Source organism: Lathamus discolor, chromosome 2, assembly GCF_037157495.1.
Source record: "Lathamus discolor isolate bLatDis1 chromosome 2, bLatDis1.hap1, whole genome shotgun sequence".
Taxonomy (NCBI): Eukaryota; Metazoa; Chordata; class Aves; order Psittaciformes; family Psittacidae; genus Lathamus; species Lathamus discolor.
This window is the reverse complement of record NC_088885.1, coordinates 63,841,660-63,858,668: the sequence shown is the minus strand read 5'-3', so window position 1 is coordinate 63,858,668 and position 17,009 is coordinate 63,841,660.

The window sequence follows — 17,009 nt, the reverse complement described above, 5'->3', positions numbered from 1 at the left end:
GGTAGCTAAGCTACTGCTGGTTTACTGGTAGCATATGCAGGCAATAATTTTTTTTTCTTCCCAGCAAAAGACCCAGAGTTCTGCCTCCATTTGCAGCTGTGAGATGGTTGTGCTGCTTGGTGTATTCCTGACTCTGAAGTTTTGGCCTGTCAAGGATTTGCTGCGCATTTTGCGATGTCATTGCAACTTTGTTTTCCCTGAAAATCATCAGAGGATATAGTATATAAAGTGACACATCTAGATTCTCATGGAGGGATTACAGCTGCAAGGAGTGAGTTGACTCCCAGCCTTCACCTTCTGCTAGGGCCGTAAAGATCAGTTCTTCTGCAGCAAATGTGTTTCGGTTCTGATTTCAAACCAGAAAAATGAGGAATTGTATCATGTTTCTTAAAGGACGGGCAGTTGGCACATTCCTTTTATTGCAATACAGTAGGGAATACAAATGTTTTACAAATTAAAATAATCCTTACAAGACTTTTTCTGTGATCTATTAACATGGAAACAAATTCTGTAACATACTGCTATCAGCCAAGAGCCGCCATATTGTGGCTCCACATTCAGGCTTTTCCAGTATCCATGGATGTGTGTGCCTATAAGCTCAGAAACGTTGTATTCATTTAGTATGTGTGAACGTGTATACAAGACACAAGCATAACTTATACAAATACAACACTGAAGCATATAGCACGTAATATCAGTTGTCTCAGGGTAGGAGTAAAACCTGTGCCTCTGGATGTACGATGCTGTTTTGTATATGATGAAAAGTGGTTTGTCATAAAATTCATACAATTCTGGTATGTAGCATAATCATTGCATTAATGCTGTCATCCCATTCATCACCAGCAACAACAACAAAAAAAAATCATGATGCTATGTAATACAAAGATAACAAAAAGAATGGGGTGGTGAAAATAGGGTGTACCACTTGTGTCCTTCTTGTAATTAATAGCAGTGTAAAATGAAATGTATGATGGGCTGTTTAAGAGGGAGAGATATATTTTATATTATCGTCAGTTCTTCCCTCCTGCTCTTAGGCCACTCCTACTTCAAAAGTGGATCCAGACTCAGATCTTGACAGAGATCGTGACCCTGTTGAAACCAATGGCTGTTTCATCCTGGAATTCAGTGGGGCCAGACTTTCATCTCTGGTACTTTCGCTGAACATGTATTTTTTTATGCTCTTGTTCCAAAGTGTGGTGTTTCTATTTGTACTTAAAAAAAACCCCAACCAAACAAAAAAAGGCCACCAAATCCTCAAACCTCTGTTCCTCTGAAAATGCTTTGAAAGCTCACTTTTTTTGAGCAATATACTACAGATTTGCTCTTGAGTATGAGAAAATGTGGGGAAATATCACTTCACTGACAAGCAGACAAGGTTGAGTTGTGGTCAGTCTCCATATTTATGTTGTTCCAAATACTTCTGCTTTCATCACGAAATACATTTAGTTTTGAGTGAAATGGAACAAGTGAAAAAAATATGCTGATGAAAATCTGGTCTCTAACAGGCTGCAGAAACTCAGGTAATGAGATGGCTGGTGTCTCGACCTACAAAGCTAGGGCTCATAGAAATGTAAAGGGAGGCAGAACACAACAACTTCTTAAAAGAAATGCTTTCTAGCTCTCTAGCAACTTACACTGTTGTCATCTCTGAAGTTAATGGTTCATTCCTTTTTCCTTTTTTTTGGTACTTAAGTGTTGCATAAACAGTGCTTACATCAATGTTTAATGAAGTTACTCATTTGGAGGTAGATATACCACAGTTGTGTGTCTGATGTGTTTTTCTTTGGTACATACAGGCACGGTAACTCTTTCTGAGTTCAAAATTTATTTGCTGTTTCAAAGTTGGTGGCATTTGAAATAATGGCAGTTAGTAGACTACATTGGTGATAGATTTTGTGCAATATTTGTATCATTCAGAAAACCATATGGAATGGAGTAGGTGGTGCATTGTACTGCATACTTGGTTTGGTTAGGGTTGAATAAGATTGATGAATCTTATTTAAAATCTCCTGTTGATGACCTCTAATTATGGTAATGTATTTTACATCTCCCCTGTTATTCCTGCACAGGCACATACACGCAACATTTTAGCTGAGCTAAAATTGCTAGTGAAGTCATCTCCTGCAGCTCCTCACATTACTCCTTTGAAACTCAAACCTACAGTTGTTTACAACTTAAAGCTGAGACCACAAGTTCTGTTCCTCAGGTTGGTAAGATTCTGTCCCTTCATAAGTTTTATAGACACACATTTTTTATAAAAAAGCAGAAATTCCAATGCATTTCAGTGTCCTATTTGCTCTCTCACAGCCAGTTGATCTTGTTTCCATCAAGCGTTTTCTCTTAACAGCCAGCAAGTAGCACACTCGTCTGCAATGGACTTCGATTTCTTGGCATTGTTCTCACTGTTTTCAACATTTTGTGGTAGTGAACAGATACTGCAAACATGGAAAATAGTCTCCTCTGTTGCCTGTATTTGTAATGTCAGTTCACATTTGATATGAATTTAGCTGAAACATGAGGCATGAAGATTAAGCACTGCCCTCTGAAATGTTTTTCCTTGTTTTAGGAGAGTAATCTTATTTCTTTTAGAAGAAGCAAATGAATGGCAAAGCAAGGAGCCTAAGCAGACAGATTATGTTTGTTTTCACAAGCTAGGTATTCATGTTATGATACATTCCAAAGAAGCAGGACAGGGAACTAATGCTGTGCAGATCAACTCAGTTGTGTGTTTTCTCAAACAGTAGATCATCTGAAATCAGAGCTGTGAGACTGAGTGAAATCCTGGCACTGCTGGAGCAGCTGGAAGAGCAGGGCTGACTGGGGCATGGTGCCTGCTTGCACAGCTCTCCAAAGGGACTCTCTAAAGTTTCAAATGCTGCTGGCAGTTGGTTGTCATCTTTGCTCAGCTTAGCTTGACACCGCTTTCTGTTCAGTGATGACTGCAAAGAGAGGTAATACTCTTTATTTAAACCAGCTCTCTTCAATACACCTTGGCTTCTTGATAGCCTTAGGTGGTCCTGGCTGCTCATATTAATGTTGAGTTTGGAGCATGCAAAAAAATCAGAAGGCAGACAGGTTTTTGGACCAGCAGTGCTCTGTAGTTGAAGATTTCTAGATGGCTTGTTCATTTCTGTTGCAGAGAAAGTTAGAAGAAATGCAAGGCAGTGAAGTTTTGGCTGTACTTCAGTGCTGCATAATGACGGAGACCAATAAATTCAATCAAAACTCTGAAATTATCTTACTCTGGGGGTCTGCAACTAGAACTACTCACCTTCCCTTACTCCTCCCCCACTACATTCAGTTCTTCACAGGCCCTAAACAGTTTACACCATATGTTATCACATCTATTGTATGCAAGTATCTAAATATTTGGTTTCCCTTGAGCCATAAGGACTTAACATACACACTGGTTTTTATGAGGTCTGTAATTACTTCTAGATTCTGGATAGTACCCATGCCTTCCTGATAGCCACTAAAATATAAGATATTCAGGCATGCACATATGCAATTTTTTTAGAAAGGATGAAATGGCTTTTTGTCACCCCTTAATCCTAAGTCAAAGGGTATAAAGTGAAAGGGTTTTTTTCTGTGAGCTGGATGGACATCAGAGATTCTTCTCTCTCTTTGGGTCACACAATCCTGCTTTGAAATGTCTTTAAGAAAGATGAAAAGAGTATAGCTGTAGATTTAAAACCATGAGCTTTGCAAATTACTGAAATAAATGGTGGTTCTTTTTATTCTGGGATCCAAGATGAGATAATACACAGAAGTAAAAAAATATGTATGTCTTCTATTTTATTGTCTCCTGACTCCCCCTAACCCCCCTCTAACTCATTTTTGGATCTAGAAAGAAAAGCATGCCGAAAAGGCCCAGGGTATTGATGTGTGAAACCGAAGGAGTTGCTCATTCCCATGATGCAGACACTGTGCCCTTTGACAGAGTTAACATGAAAAGAAACATACTGGAAAATACTCGCCTAAGTATGAAAAATTCCTTAAATTCAGGGTGTGTTCATACAAAGTGAAATTTCTACAGTGTGGAAATCATTAAACCTGATCCAGAAAAAATGTGAGGTGCCCCAGCCATTGAGATGTGAATCTCTTTAATCCGCACAAGCATTAGAAAAATCTGAAACATGTGAAAGTTCAAAAGCTGCAAAGCCATTACATGACTTCTTGTTCAGTTCTCAAATATTGTAACTTTCTATTGAACTGTGAAAAGGCTTTTTCTATTTTTTTTTCTTTTCTTTTCATAAGCAATAGATCAGTCACTAATGTATTATTGCACATTGTGAAGATAAAAGTGAGTTTCACTTGGTTACATCTACTCGGATATAAATTATTGATTTGTTTTAGAGCATTTATGTAGCATTTCAACAGTTGGTAACTTGCATCTTTTTATGAGTTGCTGTTGGGGGTGGGGGGAAGAGCAAGGCAGGGCAATTTTTAATAATTTTTTTTTTTAAGAACTCAGCCAATTTCAGAAGTTTAGAGGTAGCTTTAATAACTGGATCTAACATTGCATGAAAGCTTTTTAGCTGTATGTGTGCTAATTAAAAAAGTGAAAAGAAAACCCCAAACAAATCAAATCAACATGAACTACCTTTTTTTTTTTTTTTTTTTAACTTAACTTTACAGCCCTGAAGTACATCAAGAGGACCTACAAATTTGTCAAAACTTACTTCCGAGAAAACAGTAAGTTACTTTCTGTAAAGGGACAAACCTGGTTGGTAAATAGAAATGCTCAGGATTTTTCACTATCAACAGCCCTCTGAAGTCAATGTACCTAACTCCAAGAGCCAGAGTCTCCATGCTTGGCCCCAGGCTGTCCTCATGCTGGTGCAGCAGTCAAGCCTCCTGTGGAGGCTTGGGCAGCCTGGCAGGTCTGGCTTTTCTCTATGGGAGTATTAATTTGCTTTGCATCTGCAATTGTAACACTAGGCTTATTTTTGATACCTTTGCCCTTGCTGTGGTCAGTTATAGCAGCCCTCAAGTTTTCAAATAGTTGTCTTTCACTGGGGTATGAGTCAGGCTTTAGGTTGTTTAGGCTTAAATGAAATACTTACTTTTGAGATAAATTTGCTGTGCAGAGGGGTTCCCATGTGTCTAATGGTTTTGTTCTAGGGGCTGCCAGGGATGTAGTGTTACACTGCAACGTCTGAAACAATAATAGATCTTAACATATAGGGTAACAGGCTTTCTCAAGGGCAGGAAGAATAGAAAGTTTCATATTGATTTGCCAGTTGAAAATGAGCCACAAACTTTTGTCAGCAAAACTTCTGTGGGAAGATAGTATAGTGACAGAAAACATTTGGAGTTGCTTTTTAAAATGATGGGCAACTGCAGAATCTGAAAAAAAGACTTTTAGAGTCCTCTCCCCACAAAAAAAAGTCTTCTACACTTAAAAAGACAAGGAGAAGCCTGTTTTCCACATGGAAATATTGGCAACCTGACTTTCATTGACTTGCCAAAGATGTTTCAGAAAAGCTGAGGTAATCCACTAATTTTGAGGTGGTGAAGCAGAAAAGTGCAAGTGGGCTAGACATGGGAGTGACTGTAGGAGCAGAGGCGAATGTCAGCAGAGAACTCTGGGACCTCTGGAGGAGACCATGCTCTCAAGCAATGCTCATCATTTAGAGTTATAAAACCTAAACAACCAAATGTCTCAAACCTGTGCCAAAACCTAGAGTTTAAAGGTAAACTTTAGATAAGGATTAGCTGTATTCATTCTGTCCTTTGCTGCCAAGGCCCTGCAGCACAACAAAGGACTATTTATCAAAAAGGTCATGTGGAAGAGGGCATGGTTTGAAGAAACAATTAAAGAAAAAAAAAAAACCAAAACCTAAATGAGACAAATGCAAAAATAGTAACTCAGACATGAATGGAGTTCTGTACGCCAGGCATTTCTCACATGCATTCTTTTATATGCCTCAGATACAGCAAATATAATTTTTTTGGTTTCTGACATCCCTCTATAGTCTCAAGAGCTTGAAATGGCAAGTAATTACATAATTACATGTATCCACCTAAACAAAGTGGAAAAGGTGGTAAAAGAAAACATGGTGCTGTGATGGGGTTTTCCACTTGTTGCTGTTTTACTTTACATGTCAGTCAGGGATACTTAAGGATGATCTCATTCATGATGGTAGCCAGTGGCTACTGACCTATTACTTTAGTATTTAGGCCTTAGTGTGGTAGCAGCTGTTAAGGGATATTATGTGAAAAGCTTGCTCTTATCTTGATCTTCTTGACTGAAAAGGTTTCCCCCACCCCTGAGTTTGTGGGAAAGGGGAGTAATTCTTTGTAGCTGGGATCCACAAGTTGTCAGCCTCTCATATCCTGAAAAACACTAATAAAGTGCAATTTTCTCTTGTGAGCCTGCTGTAAAAAGATTCTAAAATACAGAGATTCTAGTGTCATCCACAGACGACAATCTGCTAAGTGTGTTTGTGTTTTGGGGGCAAGCGGAAAAAGAGCATTCCCTTGAACGACAAGTGCCAATCTCATAATGTCATATTACCATTGCGGATGAATGAAGAAAAAGGCCCATTATGTTATATCTAACTAGAAAGAGACTTAACAAAGAAATACACTGTGATGTTAGTGAGAGGAAGGATAGACTTGTGGTTAGGGCACAGGAGATGTTCATTCAAATTTCTGGCTCTACAAGAGACTTCCTCTATGACCTTGGGTGATTCGGGTACTGCCATTCTTTGAAATGGTGGTAGCAACCAGACTGGGGGAGAAATTTCCTAGAGAGATAACTTCCCATTTAAGCACTCAAATGTGGGCTTAAGTGACCAGATCTTCTGGATGTGCAGAAAGATCTTCAGAAAATCTACAAGAAAAGTAGAATCTGGAAGGCTTGGAACCTTTTTTCTTATTTTTTTTTCCCCCACTTTTTTTCATCTCCTTCTCCCTTTTTCTTTTTCTCTTCTCTTTTCTTTTTTTCTTCTCTTTTTTTCCTATGAAAGCCTGGCTCTGATGCTGCTTATTGAGCATTTGAGAATCTGATCCTTGACCTCCGTTGGGATTCTGACTCTTTTAGTCATCTTAAGGCATGGTTTCCCAGCTGAAAATGGGGATAACAATGTGCCCTTTATCTTTCTGTCAGTTTTGTCTATTTAGTCATTGAGGCTTTGGGGAAAGGGACTGCATTGTACAATGTACAGGTATTTGACCCTGATGTTTGAGAGGTATTGGAAGAAATGGAGACCTTAGACATCAGTGTGATGAAAAGGAACCCATAAATGGTGGTTAAAGCAGGGATTCTGAATAAGTGATGAGTTCAACCCAGTGGTATTGAGACTGGCTTTGCTTAACACAGAAAGAGAAGACAATTTGTGTCAGAGTCAGAATTTCTTCAAGACTTGGGAATGTTAAGATGCAGACTTGTGGGTTAAACACATCTCTACCCAGAGCTAGATTAGAGTCTGTGTTCAAGTATGTTTTCAATTATATTCCATTAGAAAAGTAATGCTGAAATTTATCTTAAGTTGTCACAGTGCTTCAAAGCATGGACTTTTCCTCTCTCTAAGTCCTTGAACAAACGCAGGATGTGTTGAGGCAAAACTGTTTCCAATTAAGTTGATGCATTCTGTTCTTTAATGTTGCAGGACTTCAAGTTTAAGTTAAAGAAAAATCCTGTAGCCAGAGTTCAGAAGGATGATTCAGACAAAATTGCCTGGAAAGCGGCAATTTGCCTGAATTTCTGTGGCTGCACCATGACGGCATCTCAGATAGCACATGGTGACACATAGCCATGAACTTCATTGAAACTCTTCTGACTAACACTGACTGGGGATCCAGCTTTCTGTGTGTCAGGTTCCTGAATATGTAAGGGGGGCTTGAAGCATATGGGTTAAAGGAATAAAAGTGATCCCAAGAAATTCTCTGTTGCTTGTATCTGCTGTAAATTTTTGCTGTAGTAAGTGTGTCTGTTGGAGTTTTAGGGTTTTTTTCCGTGCTTGACTAAGCATTCCTGTTCATTCCCCATAATTTTGCGGAGTACTATCCTGAAAAATTCTGTCATGCTGCAGATTAAAAAGGGATTAAATGTATGTAATGGGTTTTTCAGATAAATTTATGTGCACATGCACCACGTTAATTTCTAGGGTCAGTTCTCCAGCTCAAGATAGATACTTGCATCTTTACATCCAATGCTCTTATTTGTCAATTCTTGGATCTCTTGCTGCAAGGATTCCTGAACAAGCCGCCTTAGCAGTCTCCTATATGTTACTTCTTATATATGCCATCTTCATCCCTGCTCCCCCTGTACAAAGACTTCCCTACTAAACCCTAGCCAGCAAGGTGATGCCAGAACTTAATTTGATTCATTGATGTTGATGGCTTTGCAATGTCTGGCCTCTCAATTTTGTTTCCCTCCAAGGTCAATTTAGGATTACTCAGAATACATACTCAAGCTGGATTTGGCAAAGGTAAAATGTATATGGAAATTATGATAAAAGTAAATCCTTCCATCTTCCAGGACACTAAATAATGAACAAAAATAATATGAAATGGACAAATGGCCAGTTTCTCACTTTGGACAATATTCTGTTGCAAGAATATGTGTCACTGGTTGTCAGTGCTGAATGAGTTTTGGGGTTTTTTTAAACTTCACAAGAAAATATGTTTTTTGGCTTTTGAAGAGTAAGGTTTATCGTGGATAAAGCTGTTACTGAAATAAATCTAACATTGTCCACTTGAAAGTAGTTTGAGCAGGTATTCAGTAATGCATTAACCACATGTAGGGAGCTAAAAGGAAAATATCTTCATAAATTATTGAGTAGCTTTGCTGAATATCAGAAAGTTTCTTCAGCTTCTCTTCAGAAAAAGAATCTTACCTGTGGGACCCTGGATAGTCTTTTCACAATTAATGCAATCTGTCATGCATTGTGGGGACTGTGCAGTGACAGGGGTAGTAAGAAGAAATGTGGATTTCAGTTTTCTACTTGGTTTTGGTGTATTTAGTACACATATTAAACAACTAGGTCATTTAGAAGTTGAAATATCAAGTTGGGTTATGGATCCAAGTTTCCTACTTGCCTGTCTGTAACTGTGAACCTACTTGTTCTTGGTTCTTTTAAAACTAAGTACAACTTATTTTGCTACTCTTAAAAGAGTACTTTGAAATCTGGCCCTAAAAATACTAGGAAATATTTAGCATAAAGTTAAACTGCACTTAAATTCAAAACAGTGTCCTTTTTTAAGCTTTTTCTTGAAAATTCAGGTCAAACCTCTCTTCCGTCTAAACATTTCAAATTTTTTAACTGCAATCCATTTAAAATAAACTTCCTGGACTCAGAAGATACTAGGATTTTGATGTATGCACCATGGGGTAATTGTTCTATTTAAGGATGATACTTGCTTGTATTACTCGTGACAAGTATGCTGTTTCCCTTGTCTGTGTTTGTAATCTTAGCAAAGAGCAAAGGGTATGCTCTTCTCTTAGTGTAAGTAAGAAAACCCAAGCAAAATACCACAGTGTGACATGGGTCCCTTCAAAGCTGGGGATAATATTCTGGATGCCCTCTTAATGAGGGATAAAAAGAGACATCTATTTTGCCTTGGAAAAATGTGGAGTGTTGGGTCTCATTCTGGAAATCTGGGCTTGTCTACTTTCTGCCTTATGCAAATTTTGTTCTGTGTAGAACTGCTTGCTGATAACCAGTTTGAATTCATTCTTGACAGACTGGCTGAGTCCTGTCCACTTTCTAAGCCATAGCAGAAATATATTTCAGTGAGACATCAACCTGAGGCTATTCAATGAGCAGATTTTAAAAAAAGAAAAAAACCTACTTAATGACAGTAGCAAAATCATTTGCTATAAATGAACAAGTGCTCAACTTAAGAAGAACCAAGAAATCTTCTAAACCAATGGGTCTAAGACAGTTTTATTTAATGTTTAACATATATTGAAGAGTTTAACTGACATGCCTTATTATTTAGTCTCGGAATCTATTCTGAAATTATTGTGTTGCTCCTGTTAATATACAAGCTTCCTCTAAAGGACTAAATGACTTTCACAAGAAACTATATGCATTGCCTGGTAGTTGCTTCATGGAAGAGTGTGACATGTTTATATCATTCATTGTTTTCTTCTATAATCCTTAAAACATACTTAAAGGAGAAATCACAGCTGCCTTTGACCAAACATCAGTGTTTTTATGACTGGCAAATATGACTGGCAACATGACTCAGCTTTAACAACAGTGACCTAGATCTTGCTATAGTGGCGATTATCTCTGTAGTCATAGCGGAGACATTTGAATGCTTCAGTTTTGCATAAGTGAGACTGTATGCAGATGGATTATACCATAGCAAGCAGATCCGTAATAGAACTGCTGTGCTGTATTGACATATGGTTTGAGAGAGACAGTTTAAATATTAGCAGTAGCTCTTCAAGCTTTAAGTAAATAGGGTGTATCAGTAAGTGGTATGGATGAAATAGTAAAGTTATAGATTTTACAATGGTTTAACTTAAGAATCTTTCCAGCAGTGATTGGTAGGTGTTTATAATAGGACAAAAGACAGCTAGGAAATTACAGACATTGCCTGGTCCACCTTTTGACAGAAGGATAGCATTTTGAACTATCCCTAGCTGACCAGCATCCTACAGTTATACCTGCCTGCTCATTGCTGCTCATGATGCTAATCTGATCTCAAGCTGATTTTGACAGAAAAGCATTTCCGTTGTGACAAAAGCACCCTTGCACAAGGTATTTGTGGCCAACACATTAACAGTTTGAGTGTGAAGATTACCTGATGACTCTAGTTTTAACCGGCAAACACTGAACTGCATGCACTACTACCTTCAGATTACTAAAGTTATATATGCATAAGAAGAGCTTTCATGGGTCAGGGATTAAATTACTTTCCCTCCTTTTTCATTCTTTTTGTCATTTCCCTTCTCCACCCTTTGTCTGGCTTTCCAAAGAGTGTATATTGACTTTTGGCACTAAATTTTTACTGAAACAATGATGAACAAATTATTTTCAGTGTGACGTTGTGCACTAGTGAGTTTTATATACATTTTTTTCTAATAAATAACACTGCTGTTATCAGTTTTTGATTATTTAAGCTAAGGACATTTAGAGATAGATAACATCAGTATTTAAAGGTGCTTGAATAGTTTCATTAATTTAACAATGTATAAATTATTAGTATGTTCCATCAAAAATGCCCACCATTTGGCTAAGACTGCATCTGAAGCACTGAAAGGAGATCCATCAGTGCCTAAGGGTTTGAAGTCAAGTCTTTACGTGAATTCATGGATGAATTTACTTGGAAAACATTGACTGGCACTGAAAAGCAGAAGCTGAACAAAATTAAGAGCAAATCCTCTCAGCAAAGTAGATCTGTTGACTGTCAGCTGCCCTAGATTTAAAAGTACAAAACCGCTCAGACGGTTGCTGAGCATCAGTGGCTTGGAGAGTTGGGAAAATTAGCCTCTGGTTGTGAGAATAATTGGATTCCATTTGGGGAACTTTTAAACTTTTAATATGTTAAATATTTGAGTGAAGGAAAAGTGGTTTGTTTTCATTACTGCACTTGAAAGGCTGGAGGGTATTTTCTTTTGCCAGTTTTAATGTTTAATTTTCCTCAGAAGATCTTAGCATACACGCTGCCATATAAAGGCCATCTTTAAAGGTCCTTGCTGAAGCGCCTACCTCCCTCCTCCACTTTCCCCCAGAACACCCTGCAAGTGGGTCAGTAAAATCTGGCACAGTGAGAGCAATGGCTCTAAATGGAGAAACAGGTATCACCTCCAAACATCCCCAAAGTGCATGTCCCACTTGAACATGCCTCTCTTTTATCATAGCTAAGGTTTCAGTGAGGCTTAAAAATATTGGAAAAATAAAACAATGACTGTTTAAAAAAAAAAGTCATAAAGTACTCCCACTAATTCCTCTTGAGGATTTCTAATGTCTCCTGCATGTCTGTAGGGGGGCTGTATTTGCAGCAGTAAGTCTATTCCTTTTTAGATTCTCTTTGCCTTTTATCTTTCTAAACTGAGTTTATAGGAGGTGTATCTATTTTTCTCATTCCCAAACCAATACAGATGATCATTCACATCTTCTTTGATTGTTCTCTCTGACACTTCATGAATAGTTGTTAATCTTAATGATCCTTCAATACTCTATTTGAATGGGTCACTACTCATTCCCCATACACTCTGGGGGCTGTATGTCAGGGCACACATATTAGGCAGAATTGTATAAGCAGTTTTCCAAAACCACCAGGGCCAGTTACTCATCCAGACATTACATAGTAGAAGTTCATAAGTTGACAAGAATGTTCTCAATCATTTACGCTAAGTAAAAGAAAGGGTTTAATGGTAGAAACAGAAATTAGATTTCCTGAAATTCATAACTGAAACATTCCCTTTAAAAGTAGCACAGATTACTGCAATTAATAATGTATCATCTGAAAAAGCTCATATACATGTGGATATACATGCATGTGTATGCATCTTTATCTCTGCATTTCCTAGAAGCTGGTTTAGGAGCTTGGACTGGAAAAAAAAATCTGTCTCCTAGAGAGAGCTCCCCTGCATTTAGTGAGGCATTACATGGCCACAAATACTAATCAGCACAGCTGAGACAGCATCAACACTTCATTGACCACAAAAGAATTCAGTTTCAATGTGGGATGTGAAGGCAGAAGAACTGCATCCATTTGGGTGTTACTGAGGCTACAGGATCCACAACATAATGCACTGCAAGGGAGAAAGATGAAAAATCACTTGCAGATGTAACATTTACAGGGAGAAAGTGGGGGATCCAGAAGGAAATATGAAGGTGAGAACTATGTAAAATGCTTACAGCCCTGAAAAAAAGCCTAAATGAATGTTCACAAGAATGCATTTCTCTGCTTATATAAACAACAGAGGAAATTTTGAAAACTGGGTTCCACATATCTGGAAACCTGACCAGTTATTCCTGATTACCTTGATATAACTCATGCCATGTGGCTTAAATGAAGCCATGATAGATATGCAGCTTCTGTCAGAAAGAGAACATTTAATTATGTGAATCTGATTAAAAGCTGATGCATTTTAACAATGAAAATAAAACATCAGTTAAAAATTATAATGAATAATTTTAAAGAGCTGAAGATGTCAGGGTTCATTACTTAAAGGTCGAATTCTGAGTGCACTCTGTCACTCATCTCCCCTTTATGCAGAGTTCATTGAAGAAAAATGGGGAGGTGGAATGATGAGAGGGAGAAAATGGCGCTTCCAGCAGATCCCATGAAATTATGCACATTTTTTCTCAGAGATTGAGGTTAATCTTTTCTAGTTATACTTGAACTTAATCTGCCTTGATTTATAAAAGGTGTTAATTTTATTTTTTTTTTCTGAACTTATCCCTGTTTTTCCAGTATAAAGTTTTACATTCAGTATTCTCTCCAGGGACCAGGTAATTCAATTTCCCTTTACCTATCTCCATACGTTGAACAAGCAGCAATTATTAGACTGATGGAGTATCACTGTTTGCTCAGTAACAACACCTATTCACCCAAAACCTTCTGTTGCAAAATCTGAAACTTTTGCATTATATACTTCTGCTTTGTATCCTCTTCCGTCTTGTACAGGATAATGCCACTTTCTACAGAGGAAGTTCTATGAAGAGTTTTTGCTTCAATTAAGTATTTAAACTTGCCATTAAAGAGTAATTCTTGAATCAAAATTCTTTGGGGGAAAAAGTGAAGAATCTGCTCATAGACATTTGTGAGGCAGTTTGCCTTCATGACAAAACTTCTAATACTGTAAATGCTGTAGAAAAGTGCCTGTTGGCAGAAATTTACCTAAGCAATTCTTTCAAAAGTCTGCAGTCATCTTAACTTGATAAAACCAAGCTTCTCCAATGTTACTAAATTTAAGAGAAAGTGGGTTTTTTTTGTTTGTTTGGTTGTGGTTTTTTTTTGGGGGGGGGGCTGTTGGGTTTTGTTTGGGTTTTTTTGTTTTGTTTTTTCTTTTTTGTCAAATAAATATACTTATTTCTTGAAGCTATGTGTCGGTAATAACATAAGAGAATGAAATATGCTCCTACACATATCTCAAGAAATGTAAGTTGGTGTTTTAACAAAGATTTTGCTGGTATTAATTGAATCCTATAGGAAAATTTGTGCTACTTGTAACCTTAACACAAATGCCTTTCTCACTGTCCTTTTGAATAATTTTTACTGCTTTTGCGCCTCATTCTCCATTCCTGATTGCTATCAGGTAAACAGTTCCTTCTTTACCATCTTTAACTTTTATGAACACAAATTAAATCCCTCTTTAGCAGACTTTTTTCCTGATCCTTCCACCCAAGGAAGGGTCTAAAGCAAACAAAAAAAGATCATTGTCACACAAGCTGTGGAACTCACTGCAGGTGACAGTTTGGAAGACAAAAGCTTAAGTGTTTTAGAGTAAGAATATCAATGTTTGTGCAGAGCACGCCTACAGTAATGTTTAATCTGATGGCTGCATCCAGTATCTGTTCCAGAAGGTCCATCGCTTCCTGCCTACAAAGGACCTAAGAGAGCTGCCTGTCTTTAATGGTCTTTTCCTGACTGTTTCACACTTGACGTTGTTAGAAACATGATGAGGGACCAGGCAGCTCTTTAAAGCGAACTGATACTTTGTTTCCTGTGTATTCTTTCTCCCCTTCAAGGCCCCTTTTCTTTTTTTATGATTTACATCTGTGGTTTTCTATGATAAATATTTTTATAGTTGTTTCTGATTTTTTTCGTGGCAAACTGAAATGGAAGGCTGTTCTGTGATAGTGTGAGATTCTCTTACATAGCTGACTTTTTCAAATCTAATGGTTAATTCTTGAATGGGAAGCGGTTTCTGCAGATTTGATAATATCAAAGGGAAGATAGTGTCTCAGGAATAGAGAAGAAGGAAAGGATTTATCATCAATAAACTCAAGACTGTAGCCCAGAAAATTCTTTGGTTTTTAATGTGTTCCACTGTTAAGGGAATGTCTTACTGGTAGAGAGCAAAACCAGAATGAACTGGAATACTTTTTAATAAACAAATCTAGTGGTAATTTATCCAAACATTAATTATTAAATGTTTGCAGAGATCTTAGACTATATATGCATTTCAATATAACCACTCATGGATGTTATCTTAGGGGCTGGCAGGGTAATACTGCAGAGTGACTGAAACTTTTGAGCTCATCAGCATGACATCAGCAAGTAAAACCTCTGCAGTGCTTAGATCAGAGAATGTTTTCATTGTAGCTGGTGAAACAAGTTGTGCAACACTGGCGTCGGGTCCAGGTGGAGGAGGATGGCAACCTGGTAAACTACACATTAATCAACCGATATATACAGAGGAGGGCAACCATGCAGGAAAACACTAAAATCTATTGCCACAAAACTGTGAAACAGGGGTCCCTTAATGTCAGGAAAGTTTTGGAGATTGGTATTATTGGTATTAATCTAGTATGATCAACTACTTCCAGCTTACAAAGACATTATCTGGCTTTTACCTGTGAGATTTGTCAAATATTATTCTGCCAACTATGTGCTTGAGCAATTAGTTGCCAAGTGTAATGCTGTGCAACACAGGGCCAGGAATTGCTGACAAAGTGCCAGAGTCTGTCTGTGCTTGTCATAGCACCGCAACTTGCAACGTGCTGAACTACCGCTCTCTTGTAAGTGAGAAGCATCATCAAATGGTGAGCCAATTTTCCTCCTATAGCTCCTTGGAGCTGCAGCTGCAAATCCTGTTCTTGTGCAGCCTGGGTTTGCAAAGGGGAATGATGTTCTTATCAATCCAAATGTATCTGTGCTTACTGAAGGCTATATAGAGGCTTCTTTTTGACTTAGAAGTCTATTGCAGAACTTCAACCTGAGTTTCTTGAAATAATAGAGCTGTCAGTAATGTGATGTTTTTTGAAAGACAATGCAAATTATACCCTTTTGCAAGAGCCTGCTGGGTGATAGCAGAAACAAACAATAGAAATGAGGCAGACCAGTAAGAGGAAGCAAGCATAAATCTAAGATGCTGAATCCTAGGAAGAGTAGCTTCCAGTATGAATAATTCTGTTTCTCTTAATTTATTTCCTGTCTCCATCTGCCAGCATTTCTATTATTCCATAGGGTATCCTATTGCTGATTCAGATCAATACTAAACTTCCAAAGGTACATTATTTTTCAGTCAATTTTTCACGTAGAATAGTTTGAAAGTGTGGACACTAAAGAGAAACAAACAGCAATGCTAATTTCAGTATTCATTTGTACACCAAACTTTATTTTGCACAAGTCTCTATATAGTCAGTCTTTGCCAACACAATAACATACTATTTAAATGTGCATTTTAATTATGATTTGACTGCAAATATTGTCCTAATGGGTTCTGGATATAAAGTGAAGAAATAAATGATGGAGCCTTGTTTTGGAAAGCCTGTTGTATTTAGTTCTGGTTTAGTAAATGAAGTAAGAGTTCACAAATTTTTACTAGCTTCAGGAAAACTCTATATGGTTCTGTATATAGCTAGAAGGATTACTGTCAGGTTTTCAGACAACGTTATGGGTCATAATACCACTGTTTCAAAGTGCAGGGTTTATTTTAGATTAATTCTGAAGAAAGGGTACTGTTAGGAATGCTTGCTGTACAAGAGGCCTTAAGTAATATAATCTCAGCCCTTCTGAATGTCATATAACGTTGGTTCCTGTCTTTTTTCTATCCTAAATAACTTTGAGTTTCCTGGTAAGTCTTAGGCTTGTTCTTTTAATCACTTCACAGAGTGTAGAGCTGATGGGTAGGGGTCTAGAATATTTCCCCATCCCCACAGGCATTTTCACAGTGCAGCTGTTGATCATGTGAACATATTCATGTTTCCTTCACAGCTGACACTCTGCAAATGTCTGGCGTGCCTGGAGATGGTAAAAGCATGTTCAGAGCAAAAGGAGCTTTCTTCTCATAAGGACGGCATGTCAATTTTCTAAGAAATGGAATTAGAAGTGAAAATACGGGTTTCTTCAATTGCATTAAGACAATACAG